This window comes from Myotis lucifugus, unplaced genomic scaffold (genome assembly GCF_000147115.1).
Source record: "Myotis lucifugus unplaced genomic scaffold, Myoluc2.0 scaffold_99, whole genome shotgun sequence".
NCBI lineage: Eukaryota > Metazoa > Chordata > Mammalia > Chiroptera > Vespertilionidae > Myotis > Myotis lucifugus.
In genome coordinates, this window is record NW_005871147.1 from 477060 (window position 1) to 490419 (window position 13360).

General features: G+C 36.9%; 1 protein-coding gene across 1 annotated transcript in view; it reads right to left on the minus strand.

The window, feature by feature from the left end:
- Window positions 1-13360, minus strand: part of TANC2 (tetratricopeptide repeat, ankyrin repeat and coiled-coil containing 2) — a 250044-nt gene that overhangs the window by 78134 nt on the left and 158550 nt on the right. The gene's annotated exons all lie outside the window — the stretch shown is intronic.

A 13360-nucleotide genomic window follows, 5' to 3' on the forward strand; every position in this document is an offset into this window, starting at 1 on the left:
TGACAAAATAATATAGCAAAATGTTAATGATCAAGGTGGTAGGTATATGGGTGTTTATTGTAGAATTCTTTCATTATTTTATATCCAAAAAATTTCCTAATAAAATGTTGAAGGAAAAAATACAAAAAGGAAAAACATTACAATAGGGCACAAAAATCAGACAAGCTTTGGATAGCTGTTTTTTAAAGGGATTTAACAACCACTCTAGACTCAGATTAAGTGTATGCATCTCTTCAGTGCAAATTAGGCTCACAGCAGACAAATAAATTCTCTCTAGGAAACAGTCTCTGTGAGACTTCAATAAGTATAATTACATATCTAGGCTTATAGCGAAAACTGACCTTTATTAACTAAGGCAAAGAGTAAACATTTAAAAAACAAACAAAAGTGCATTAAGGCTAACAGATCCACTAGCCCAAATGCAAATATAAACAGCTGCAGCAAGAAGAGAAGGGGAAGGGGAAGTGGGTGCAAAAGAACTCTAACTGGATTTAGACTAAAGCCTATTTACTCACGGAAAACAACTATGAATCATCATAAAAGGAGTCAGTCACAGGACTGGCAGGAGAAAGGGTAGTGTGTGACACAGCCAAGGTCTGGTGCAAACAGGAGCAGAGTTGTATTTCCTCACATTCTCTCGTAATGACTGTGAAGTCTAGCCTGGAAGCACCTCTGTTCCTCAGAACAAAAGATAACTTTTTAGGGTTCATGCCATGCATGCTATTCTCTACACAGAGGAGAGGAAAAACACGTGCTTCAGACAAAACCTGGTATCACGTTAGCACCAAACATAAGTAAAAAGACACGCTTTCCCCTGCTTAAGAAATACTTAAACCAAGGAATGGGCTCATTTGTCCACTGAGTTTCCAGAAAGCTCACTCTCCCATTACAGGAGTCAAATCTCTTTAGGGTCTGCTGTTTATTCGTGGTGCTCTTGAACAGGACTACAGTAGGCAGCTCTTCCTACCTCCAGAAATGAGTTTTTGAAGAATGTCCTAAAGGACAACCTAAAGATAATAGTCTGAGATATGTTCATTCCAGATAACTTCTCTGTGTGTGTGTGTGTGTGTGTGTGTGTGTGTGTTTTTAAAGATTAAATAAAGCAGAATCACTTTTTGGGTCAGCAGTAAAGTGGGTAAAACTGTGGACTCAGAGCCAGATGCCTCAGTTTGCATCTTGTCTCTGTTACTCACTAGCTGTGTGACCTTAGGATGGTTACTTAGGTTCTCAATATCTCAGTTTTCCTCATTTTAAAATTAGGGATAACAATGATTCTGTGAGGATTACATAAATTAACGCACGTAATAGACCTAGGACAGTGTCTGGCTGTTAACTGCTATCACTATTCATATTATCAAGCCAAAAAAGATATCTAGTGTAACCATAATCACCCCCCTCCAACACACACTTAAAATAAAAATATTGAGAACTTACATAGCCCTCTTCCCTTTGAGGCTTCTAACTTATCTCCTTTCACTACCCAACATTTTGAAAGAGCCATGCTTGCTATCTTCACGTACACAACAATAACTCATTCTAGCCTGGCCTCCTTCAATTTTACTCTTCAGAAATTCTTTTGGTTAAAGTCACTAAAGACTTTCTAATTGTTAATTCCAATAACTTATTTTCAGCCTTCATGCTTCTTAATCACACCTCAGTATTTAACAGTTTTAACTAAGCCCCATTTTTTTTGAAATACATTCCCTTCTTGGGCTTAAGATGACACTTTTTTCTAGTTCTCCTGATGTATCTTTTAATGATTCCTCCTCTTCTGCACATCCCTAAAATATTGTCATTCCTAGGTTAATTCATAGAAACAGCCAGCAATTATATGTATCTGACACGATCATGTTAATCCCAACACTTCTATTCTCATATCTCATCAACTTACCCTACCACAATCACCCAACCTATTAAGTCCTTATTAACTAGTACAGTTCTTATCATATAGTATGTATATTCAGTAACATTTAGTAAGTGAAATCATGAATGAAAATAGTGAATATTGATTTTCCATTCTCAAAGAAATATAGATAGATTTGGTTTTATTAGAACAGGATGGTTAGGGGAAGGCAGTTATAGGATGCAAACCCAGGTCTTTGAAAATCACTGCTCTGTATTAAGATAATAAAAGGAAATAGCTCATTTGTTTGCCACTTTTCAGGGATACACTCTTGTTTAAAGGCTACTGTCATAAACATTAAATAACAAGACAGTTGGGGAAGAAAAACTATTATTTTCCCAGCTTTGTGTATAACATAAGCAAGGTCTGGATGCTGGCCAAGGTACTGACAAAGAATAGCATTCTCACAGGAAGCTGGGGGAAAAGAAGAAATGTGCCTTAGAGTTAGTGTCCAGAGGGGACAGGATAAATTTTTTTAAAGACTAATTTTCTTTCTTTCTTTTTTTAAAGAAAAGTTACACACATTCATTTGGGTAAATAAGGTCTTACTAATGTGAGATTTACTGTTGTGCATTTACTTCTTCATTATTATAGGTACAGTAGGTATTTTAGCTCACAGAGAACACAATTTAACTACCAAGAAAGTCATTTTCTAATGAGAGATGGATTTATGCTCTGGTCCACCTGATCTATTAATTTTCTTTTTAAAAATTTGACATGAATTTTCACTTCTGGCCAAGATGGAATAACAAGGACCAGATTTACCCTCCCACTTAAAACAACCCCCAAACAAACAAGTACACCTCTAGACAAAATATATAAAATAAAGGTTTTTAAGACACTAGACATAGGCAATGAAAAACAGTCTCCTCTGAGAAAAAAAAACACAAATAAGACAAACCCTATGCCACTTATAGCCTTGAGAAAATTTCCAGGCCATGACAGGGGAGGGAGGCCTTAGGTTCTGGCTGATTTCCTTAGTCGAGGAGATGAAGCTGAGAACCCAGGCAGACCAAGGTAGCAACTGTTAAGAGGACAGAGTACTGGGAAGGAGAGATCTGCACAGAAATAATTCTGAAGATTTGTGGAGCATAACCCTTGAGTAATCAATAAATCTCAGATGTGTACAAGAAAACCACCCAAGACAAGGTAAAGACCTATCCAAGAGGATTAGAGAGAAGAGTGCTCACATAGGGCTTACATAGGGCCAGGAACAGTGCCTGTTCCTACTGTCAGAATGAAAAAATTCACAATATACAGGACAGTGGGTAGGATATCCAGAAAGGTCTTGTCTCAGTAATCCTATATAATAAAAGGCTAATATGCAAATTGTCCCCTCGGGAGTTCGACTGCCTGGGAGTTTGACCGCTCGCTATGATGTAAGCTGACCACTAGGGGACGGCACAGAACGAAGGAAGGCCCCGGCTGGTGGCTGGCAGCCGGGGGAAGAAAGGCCTCAATTGGCCCTGATCACTGGCCAGGCCAAGGGACCCTACCTGTGCATGAATTTCATGCATTGCGCCTCTAGTACAGACTAATGAGACCTGTAATAAATATTGTTCCAGTTCTACTCAACAAATCTTAAATGTAAGACCCAAAAGTAATCATACTGTTGCCAAATAACTTAATATTCCAGACAGAAATTAAAGAATATTTATAGAAATACAAAAACATCCAACACCCAATGAGTTTGAATTCACAATGTCAGGCATCCAAACAAAGATTATTGGACATGCAAAAAAGCAGGAAAATATCAACCATAATTAGCAGAAAGATCAATCAATTGAAACTGACCCAGAATTGACAGAGATATTAGAATTAGCAGAGAAAGGTATTAAAACAGTGACAATATTCTACAGGTTCAAAAGTAGGGACATGCGAGATAAAAAAGATCCAAATTTAACTTCTAGAGAAAAAAGATACTACAAAAGACATGAAAAACACACTAGATAGGAATAGTGACATTACAGAAAATGAGTGACCTTGAAGAGATAGGTGTAAAAACTATCCCAAATTAAACACACAGAGAAAAAAGAATCCTCTGAAATAAAAAGAGCATCAGTGACTGGGACAATTCCAAGTGGCCAAATATAGGTGTAATTGAAGTTACTGAAGGGGTAGGGAAGGGAAACAGAAAATACATTTAAAGAAATAATGGATGGCTACGACATTTCCAAATTTGATGAAAACTATAAACTCACTGATCCAAAAAGCTCAATGAGCCTCAAGTACAAGATAAAAGAAGAAAACGACACCAAGGCACATTATAATTACCTGGTAAGTTGTTCAAAACAAGTGATGAAGAGATGATCTTAAAAGCACCCAGAGAATAAAAAGACACATTAAGTACAGAGGAACAAAAATAATGACAGCAGATTTCTAAGAAACAATGCAAATGAGAAAGCAGATCTGCAACTTTAAATTATAAAAAGAAAAACCTGTCAACCTAGAATTCTATACTCAGTGAAAATGTCTTTCAAAAATAGTGATGGCCCAAGCCAGTTTGGGTCAGTGGATAGAGTGTCGGCCTGGACTGAAGGGTCCCAGGTTCGATTCCTGTCAGGGGCCACATGCCTGGGTTGTGGGCTCAATCCCCAGTAGGGGGTGTGCAGGAAACAGCCAATCAATGATTCTCTCTCATCATTGATGTTTCTATCTCTCTCTCCCTCTCCCTTCCTCTCTGAATAAAAACATATTAAAAAAAATAGTGATGAATTTTTTCAGCTTTTATATGTCTGACAAAGTCTTTATCACCAGTAGATCCACAATACAAGTTATGTTAAAAGAAGTCTGTCAGGTAGAAGAAAAATTATACCAGACAGAAACATGGATTAATACAGAGAAATGAACTGCATCAGAAATGGTGACTAAATGGGTTAATATATAATATTTTTCCTTATTTTTAAAAACTCTTTAATAGATAAATGTCTTTTATATGGTGGAACTTATAACATTTATATAAGTAAAATGTCTAACAACAATAACATAAAGGCTGGGAGGAGAGAAATAAAAATAGATTATTGTGCAGAAAACAATTCACATAACTGGTTTTAGGCTGCTACCATTAGAGAGCCTGTTTGTGAGGCTGGCTCTTACCTGAAATCTCAGAGTGTGAATTTCAAGAAGATTCCTACCATTGCCCAGAACTAATAAGAGTAAATTGCTATGCCTAAATTGTTTGTACAAACAATATAGTTTGTACTGAACATCTGCATTTTTTCTGGGAATCTGGAATTTTGGTATATTTTAGGCAAGATGGTGTATAGACCAGATCCCAGCAAAAATATTGGGCACTGAATCCCTAATGAGCTTTCCTGGCAGACAACCTTTCACATGTATTATCACAGTCGTTGCTAAAGGAATTAAGTAAATACCATGTGACTTCATTGAGAGAGGATACTTGGAGGCTGTGTCTGGTTTCCTCTGAACTATGTCCCATGTGCCTTTTCCCTTTGCTGATTTAGTTTTGTATCCTTTCACTGTAATAAGGCATAGCTATGGAAATGACTATATGCTGAGTACTGTGAGTTCTCCTAATGAATCATTAAACCTAGGGGACACCCCTAACACAAGTATTATAAAAGCCTTATGCTCTACATGAAATGGTATAACTTGAGGGTATACTATAATAAATTAAATCTATATACTAAAAATAATAAAGCAACCACATACCAAAACCAAACAATATGAAGAGTATAGCTAATTAACTAAAAACATAATATAGACTCATAAAAATACTCAATTCAAAAAATGGGATGAAAAAAGGAAATGCAAGAAAACAAAGAACAGATGGAAAAAAAGGAAAGCAAATATCAAAATGAAAGATTGAAAACTGCTCAAGTAAAAATATTAGCTTTTCTTAAGTATCAATAGGGTTCATTTTAAAGCTAATAGCCTTGGCTGGTTTGGCTTAGTGGATAGAGCATCAGCCTGTGGACTGAAGGGTCCCAGGTTCGATTCCAGTCAAGGGCACATGCCTGGGTTGTAGGCTCAATCCCAAGTAGGGGGCATGCAGGAGGCAGCTGATCAATGGTTTTCTCTCATCCTTGATATTTCTATCTCTCTCTCCCTCTCTGAAATCAATAAAAATATGTTAAAAAATAAAGCTAATAACAAACCATAAGCTGTCTTTTCCAAAACTACATTTTTATTTTTCTAGTTAGCAAAGATAACTATAAGACAGAGAAATGACATTATCTGAGCTGCATTTCAGAAAGATTAATTTGGCAGCCAGGCATTAGTTTGATTAAACTATGGAAAGATCAGAGTAGGGAGACAAGTTAATTAGCTGTATTAAGGATGGATAATAGGGCCCGGTTGGTGTGGCTCAGCGATTGAGCATTGACCCATGAATCAAGAGGTCACCAGTTTGATTCCAGGTCAGGGCACATGCCCGGTTGCAGGCTTGATCCCCAGTAAGGGGCATGCAAGAGGCAGCCAATCAATGATGTTCCTCTCTCATTGATGTTTCTATCTCTCCATCCCTCTCCCTTCCTCTAAAAACCAATAAAAACATTAAACAAACAAAAAGAATGGATAACAGGGAAGAATGTGAGAAAATCAGGCAACATAAAAGCCTAGTCAGTGATGGCGAACCCTTTGAGCTCGGCGTGTCAGCATTTTGAAAAACCCTAACTTAACTCTGGTGCCGTGTCACATATAGAAATTTTTCGATATTTGCAACCATAGTAAAACAAAAACTTATGTTTTTGATATTTATTTTATATATTTAAATGCCATTTAACAAAGAAAAATCAACCAAAAAAATGAGTTCGCGTGTCACCTCTGACACGAGTGTCATAGGTTCGCCATCACTGGCCTAGATATAGGAGATAATGAAGATGGTGATTCAAAGCTGAATCCAGGACTTATTGTCTGAATGAGAAGAAAATTGGGGTACTATTAATTGAAATAAGAAAGTAGGAGTTGTTTTGGGCTAATGAATCACTGTGGTGGCCTCTCTGATCATAGCCCCTGATGAAAGGCAGCCATCTCCATCTTGGAATCAGTGTTTATATGCAACTCTGTTTCCCTTCCCTTTTGTATTATACTAGAGGCCTGATGCATGAAATACGTGCAAGGGCCTCTGCTGCGGCCCCCACCTGCTGCTGCCATGGCCAGGGGGCCTCTGCCGCCTCTGCCTCAGCCTCCACCCGCTGCGGCTTTGTCCAGAAGTTAGGACGTCTGGTTTTATTAGCATATTACGCTTTTATTATTATTATTTTTTAAAAAATATATTCTATTGATTTTTTTACAGAGAGGAAGGGAGAAGGAGAGAAATAGAGAGTTAGAAACATCTATGAGAGAGAAACATCGATTCAGCTGCCTTCTGCACACCTCCCACTGGGGATGTGCCCGCAACCAAGGTACATGCCCTTGACCAGAATCGAACCCGGGACCCTTCAGTCCGCAGGCCGACGCTCTATCCACTGAGCCAAACTGGTCAGGGCACGCTTTTATTATTATAGACTAGAGGCCTGGTGCACAAAATTCGTGCACGGGGGAGGAGGGGTCCCTCAGCCTGGCCTGCAGCCTCTTGCAATCCAGGACCCCTTGGGGGATGTCTGACTGCCAGGATAGGGCCTAAACCGGCAGTTGGACATCCCTTTTACAATCCGGGACCACTGGCTCCTAACCACTCGCCTGCCTGCCTGATCGCCCCTAACCGCCTCTGCCTCGGCCCCCGCTGCTGCGGCTTCGTTTGGAAGGACATCTGGAATGACGTCTGGAAGGTCGTTTGGCTGTCCAGTCTAATTAGCATATTACGCTTTTATTATTATAGATTGTCTATGACATAGTATTATATGGTGTTTATGAGCACAGGCTCGGGTGTTTGTCAAATAAATGAATCTGGGCACTGCCAATTACTAGACATGTAACCTTAAGCAAGTTATTAACCTCCCTAAGCCTCAGTTCCCTTATTACTGCTACTTACATCAAAGAGTTGTGAGGATTAAATAAGAACATGTTTAAAGCTCTTAGCACTATGTCTATAAAGAACAAGCACTCCAAAAAATGTAAGTTATCACTTTTATATATGTTTAAAATGTCTCATCCTCAACATTTGTCTTAGTGTTTTAAGAAGTCCACTGTATTCTATTAATGTGGGGCTTATTTTACTCTGGAAAATAATACTTTCAGTCTTTGAATAACTTGCATATTGAATTTCAGTTTTTGACAGTGGTTTTCTAGGACATTTTTTTAGAACAATGTGGAGTCATTGCTGAATGGAATTTTCAAGAAGGGAACAAAAATATTTGAAAAACAGTAAAAGAAATAGGGAAAATTCAATTTTCCCAAATATTGCCACTTTTTACATTTCCTCACATTTAATACCACAAAATATAGGGGAAATATAAAAACAGTAAAGCTTTTAAAATGTGAAACATTTAATAATTATATAACTATGTCAACATAATTTTGTGCTATTACACTACTGGTCTTGAAGGTGAGACATAAGATTTATTTTTATTGGGGCATCAAAACTCATTAATTACTTAAAATTTAAAAGTTTTTAAGTGATGAACTAGCTATGGTCCTACAAAGGAAATTCTGCAGTTCTGTATTTTACTAGTATCTGGGGAAATGATCCCATTAAAAAAAGTGTTTTTATATACTATAAAATTGGAAAGCTTAGATCATCTTACTGAAACAAAAAGTGTTTTGCAAAATGTTACCTAAGTAAATTTAGTAACATTATGGCCACTTTAATAAGATTTAGTTACTTTTGGAGAAAATAATGATAGAAAGATTAACTGGGAAATGGATTCTTTAAATCTAATTTAGATCAAAACATCAAAATGGCTTAATGGTTACTTATTTTTCTTTATTGCACTCAAGTCATTTAAAATATGTTCAGTGATTTATTCTTACAGAAGCAAATAAGACTGGCTTATATACAAACCAAATCTGGAGCTACTTTAACAAGTAGTGATCAGCTTAAAAAAAATCATAGCCAGACTACTCCAAAAAGTATAAATTAGTTTCTAGAAGACATTCAAAGGCATCCAGTTTGAGTACCATATTTTCAAATTTTAGGGTGCTCTGCAAAAGAGTTCACATACCAGTAAAGCTTACAATCTATCCATCTAATATTTATATATAGGCAATTATGTGCAAGCAACCTTATCTCTGGATTTTGAATTTACCTAAAAAGAAAGAAATTTAATCTTGTAAAAATAAAACAGTGAACAATGAGACAGAAAACACTGATGGAAATATTCTCTTGTAAATGTAAGAGCCAGTCAGGCAATGATCAAGATGACTAAGCAACCTCAAGGATGTATGACTCAGTGGGCTATTGCAAGAGTATTAGCTTCATGACATGCATCTTAGTCATCTTCATAAAGGATTCATTGTTTTGGAAAAGTAAGGGACTAAAAAATGGTGTGAAGCACTAATTTTATTAGATAAAAATTGAATTCTTTGCTTAGATAAAGCCAAGTTAACTGTGGCAGGGTCAATTTCACATAACTTCTGCCAATGAGTCAGAATACCATTTGCAACTATGCCCTCCAACCTAGAATCTATTAAAGCACCTAACTAAACCCAGTGCCTATGAATGGCCATTTATATAATGGGATTTAGTAAAAGTCCTAAGGAAACAACATATTTTGAGAAATAAGTTTTAATTAGAATTGTGTAATCTCTTCAAGCAGAATAGTGATTATGATTTAATATCAGGAAGGTTAGAGACTTATCATTAATAATTTGTTGCTAATTTACCCCAAATAGTTCATATTCAAAGTCATTATGCTATATTTTGTTTTGTGTATTTTAACTCTCCCTGCTTTCCTTTACATATTCTATCATAAGGTTTATTATAATAGTATTTGTCCATGAAAGCCAACAACCTCTCCCCTCCTTTTACTAGGCATCAAAATTAGTTTGTCTTTCCCTGTGGAATAGAGATGCCATTAAGATGGTCAGAAACAATGAGAGGTTTCAGGTGGATAATTTCTAGCATAACTCCACGTTAACACAATGATGATTACATTTTAAAAATGGATCCCCAATTTTAAAAACGGAAGTTAAAAACTTAATAAGGTTTCAAATTAATATCTGTCAAGGACATTAGGCTCTGGGACTAGAAAAGGCACTTGCAGAAGTTTAGCCAGTTGTATACTCGCACTATCTTCCGTAACTATCATTAAAGCTCAAGCCCTTAGGTGACTGACAGCTAGGAATCTCATATCTTATTGCAATAGGATCCAGGACAGTGCACTTATGTGACCTTGTCTTCTTTGTTGGGCCAGGTCCCTAGAAACATCAATTTTGGTAGAACAACTGTTCAAAACAGCTATCTTAAGAAGTATAGAAATTTTACTAATGAAGTAAATGTTAATACCCCACTTGAACACCCAAATTCTAGCTCAGATGTTACCCCAGAAATTTGTTTCAGCAGTCAAAAGACTACCATTATGATCAAACAACTGCAGTGACTATTAAGGTAATTATTAAATGAACAATGCCTGTACTCTTAAACCACATTCCTGATCAACTTCTAACCAATTTGCAAATTGCACTTTTTTGCATTCTGTAAACAGACTGTATGGTCCCTAAAGCATAAAGCTTATCTTCAATTACAATGATATCCTCTGCATCAATGGTTCTTGAAATGTGATCTGGGGACCACCGAGTATTCTCAAGATACTTTCAGGGGGTTCAAAAAGTCAAAACTATGTGCATAATGCTAAGACATCATTTGTCTTTTTCCATTCTCATTCTCTGATAGTGTATGGTGAAATTTTCCATAGCTTACATGATGTTAACACACAATGGGTTTACTATTGTTTAAAAAAAAAGGACAGATATTTTTAAAAATTCTGTTTTAATTTCTAATATGGTAAATATCAATAAACATAACTCATACATACAGGCTTTTTACGGTCCTCAATACTTCCTAAAGTGTGTAGAGGGGTCCTGGAACCAAAACAGTTTGAGAATCGGCTCTAAACAGAATAGTGCAAGACTGCCTGTATGAAGCACCAAATAAATCCTTGCCACCTCTTTAGATATATATTCAAGGAATATTATTTCAGATAATCTCTATACTTGGAATCAGTAAATTTAGTACCTACTGGATAAACTACAGTGTATGTGACCATTAACTACCTTCTGTGAGGATCCAGGGTCATTTAAACCAGAACTCTGGTTTAAAAACTGTATCATGATTTGTTTGAGTAATATTTCAAAATATAGAAAGATATACCTCAATGTAGAAAGATACATCTTAATTTATACTAAAAAAAGGTTTTTAATCACTTTACTATTTTTTTCTGGGTAAAGTTGTTTTACTCCAACCATAACAAGAAGAAAAAGATATAAAACTGAACAATGACTGCAATTTGCATGTCCCTTTAAACAAAATTAGAAAGAATGTAACACGTTTTTAAAAAATTATGCTAGGAAAGAAATATGATTTATTTTTACAATAAAGTGCAATGTTTTGGATATAATGATAAAAAATTATAAAAGTTTGCCAAGCAGGTCTACGGAAACATGAGGAAAATGTGTCCAAGTTTTCTTTCCTTTCTTGTTAATGTGTTTTAAGTCATTTCATAAGCTATAGAGTACCTTTTGTAAACAGTAATCAAGATAACATGTTACTCTTTGAGGAACAATTTTGTCCAGGGCCTCAAAGTTCTAAATTAAAGTATGCTTATTTTAGAAGGCAAAATACTGCTTAGTAAACACCCAGTAACTTATGGATTAATGCATTCATTTGGATGGCATGTACTAACCATTTAGACTGCAAAAAGGAAACCTTTTGAAAGAAAAGACAACTTTAAGGAACTGAAATTCTAATATCATAGTACCATTATCAGTGAACAAATTCCATCTCTAAGTGTTAATGTAAACAATAAGTTGAGATACCATCTGTAAGAGTATAAAATTAGTTTTGTTAAGGGATGTATTATTTAAGCAGAGATTCCTAAAGACTTAGGCATGCTTTGAAAAAAAATCTTTGTATGTACTTTGGTTTTACTGAATGTTCAGGCTGAAGCTCAATGCAATGAAAAAGATTTTTTGTTGTATTCTAGATACAACTGATATCTGTGTGTAAACATCAAGCTCAGTAAAATGCATTTGTCAGAGCTCTTACAAATCTTTAGATACTAGAAGCAGAAATGTCCCATCAAGTATCACTAGAACCCAGTTTGAAGAGTTCACAAAAGCACACAGTTAAAACTTGTCAGTTAATTTTGTTTTCTATCTATAATAATAAAAGTGTAACATGCTAATTAGACTGGACAGCTGAACAACCTTCCGGACATCCTTCTGGATGAAGCCGCCGTGGCGGGGGCCGAGTCAGAGGCGGTTAGGGGTGATCAGGCAGGCAGGCGAGCAGTTAGGGGCAATCAGGCAGGCAGGTGAGCGGTTAGGAGGCAGCAGTCCCAGATTGCGAGAGGGATGTCTGACTGCCAGTTTAGGCCTAATGCAGGGATTGGGCCTAAACTGGCAATTGGACATCCTCCGAGGGGTCCCAGATTGTGAGAGGGTACAGGTCGGGCTGAGGGACACCCCCACCTCCATGCACGAATTTCGTGCATTGGGCCTCTAGTTTAGTATAAAATTCATTATTCATTGACTAGCAAAGCAGAAAATAAAATCAACAATGTCAGTTTGTTTTACAGAAGTGAGATACATGGTAATGCCAATGTGGCAGATTTTAACCAAATCTGAAGGTCTATATCTATATATATAAAAGAGCAATATGCAAATTGGCTGAACAGCGGAACAACCAGAACGACTACTCGACCAGTCACTATGAGGTGCACTGATCACCTCTCAGTCCCTCCCCTGGGCCAGCAGGCTCCAATCCCCCGATGGTGAACGGGGAACCGGGGATGGGTGATGGCGGGGGGCGGGGCCGGCTGCCGGCAGCTGGGGAAGATGGCCCTGATCACAGGCCAGGCCTAGGGACCATACCCGCACACAATTTCGTGCACTGGGCCTCTAGTAGATCAATAGTTGTGTCCAATCTTCTTTAGTATTTCTATGCATCTGGCCTTGGAACAAATCATTTATTTAGTTTTCTGACTAAATTTATTCAGGCTTTGGACAGAATCAACTTACCAGCACTGAAGTATTATTTGACACAATACCACTTTTTGGGCTGGAAATACACTATTGCACATACCAAGCAACTAGTATGTGGCTAACTAAAGAAATGGCAAGCAGGATGGATAGAATTAAAAATAAAACTATGATTACTAATATGACTAAGGCCATCAACTCACTATTGTTGATGAGAGGTACAATAATTGTTGCAATACAATCATTTGATGCTTTCAGTTGCCTATTCATCATTGAAAAACTGTCAGTATAATGACTTTCAGAATGGACAGCAGGTATGTATGATCCTTTTTTTGGTGTGAGTTATGCATTTTGGCAACATAAGGATTTAGAATGGGGCACAGGACAAGGGTTAAGAAGGAGAACAAAAGCAAGATG